This window comes from Macrobrachium rosenbergii, chromosome 27 (assembly GCF_040412425.1).
Source record: "Macrobrachium rosenbergii isolate ZJJX-2024 chromosome 27, ASM4041242v1, whole genome shotgun sequence".
Lineage (NCBI taxonomy): Eukaryota > Metazoa > Arthropoda > Malacostraca > Decapoda > Palaemonidae > Macrobrachium > Macrobrachium rosenbergii.
In genome coordinates this window covers 39,322,009-39,323,865 of record NC_089767.1, presented here as the reverse complement: position 1 = coordinate 39,323,865, position 1,857 = coordinate 39,322,009, and positions in this window count along the sequence as shown.

The following is a 1,857-nucleotide window of genomic DNA, read 5'->3' as shown; positions in this document are numbered from 1 at the left end:
AAAAAGTAAAAACTTCCAATTCAACAGTATATAAGGAAAGCGAAACTAATACATCATTTTGTTATTGAGATTCCGAACTTACCCAAAGCCAAAGGCAATTTAAAGATGCGTGAAAACTTCTTTTAAAACTAAAAACCAGTTATTACCCTTGAGAGCAGTTGTGAAACGCTGAGCTCGAGTTTGTAGGGTTCTGGTGTGCGCCCGGCCAAGGCGCCACCTGTCGACTCAGAGAGAGAGAGAGAGAGAGAGAGAGAGAGAGATCATTACAATTGTACTTCATCTAAACGAGAGAGAAAAACTGTTGCAATTACCTACATATATATCGAATGGTCAAGCAATTTTATTTTATATATATATATATATATATATATATATATATATATATATATATATATATATATATATATATATATATATATATATATGTGTGTGTGTGTGTGTGTTTGTGTGTGTGTGTGTGTGTGTGTGTAATATATGAGAGAGATAGAGAGAGAGAGAGAGAGAATTGTATTGAAAATGTGTAGACGAATCACTTTCCTTATAATTTTTCATCGTCATATGAGACATTCATCAACATATTTTTAAATTTATATTATCAAATGCTCTCTCTCTCTCTCTCTCTCTCTCTCTCTCTCTCTCTCTCTCTCTCTCTCTCTCTCTCTCTCCGTCATCGAATAATCTCAAGGTGGCGTTGAAACCAGCGCCACCTTTAAACGGGATTTCAAAGCAGCCCCGGGGTTACATTCATTGTCGCTCACCCGAGTGCATGACCCTAGGGTAACCTACTTCTTCGAGTGAAAATAAGTGAAAATAGTTTTGTTTGGCGACTTTCAGTCGAGCATATCCTTGCCAAAAATCTCCAGCTGCTTACGGCGCCTGCGCAGCTCTGCTTATGTCGTCGCGTCCGTTGGGGTCATTGCAATTCTTACGGTGTCATGGCGTCTTTCAAGGGCGCAGCTTTTTTTTTTTTTTTTTTTTTTTGTAGGTGGCATAGCTGTCAAAAAGAAGTGGGGTAGATTGTATTTTAGTTTTTTATATATATATTTTGATATGGAAAAATGTTGGGGAATTTAATTATATTTTGGGATGGTCTGGTTAATGTTTTTTAGCTGCCTGCTATAAAGATGTATTTGCAATAAAAAAAATTCACATAATTATATATATACAAGGTGTGGAATTTACCATTTAGTATTGTTTTTATTTTACTTTTGAAATATGTTAAGGAATTTAATAGTGTGTTGGGATGGTTTGGTTAATGGGTTTTGCTGCTTGCTCAAAAAAGTTTTTCGTAATCGAAGGTAATTCACATAATTATATATATACTATGTGTGGAATTTATGTCATAGTAGGCGACGCTAATAGAGGTAAACAGGATGATATTAAATATTTTAAAAAAAGAACCTAATCAACCCTTCACATCTTACTCTCACAGGAAAGATTGCCAAGTAATGCATTGTGTCTGAAGAAAATTAGTGTCAAGGCAAACAATTGGAAGGTCAAGTGGGCCTCTATTTTTTTATATGGTGAAGCGAAGTCAGATATAAAAAAATTTTAATTCATTTCAGCAATCTTTGGTTTTATAATACAAACGCGCTGATCAAACGCCCTCCGATTTAGTAGTTTACATTTCATGGCCAATTTACCGGCTGCCCTGGATCAAGAGCCCGTGCTAGCTCAAGGCTGGCTTCATCATAGATATGAACCAACTCGTTCAGAGAATTTTAATGTTGTTTAAATATTCGGTGTTACACCAGAGTATTCTCTTGTTACCCTTGTGACTTTTGTTGTCCAACTCGTGCCTCGGACATTTTGACATCTTGTTCAGAAACAGCCTTTTTTTTAAATTTTGAACTTTTT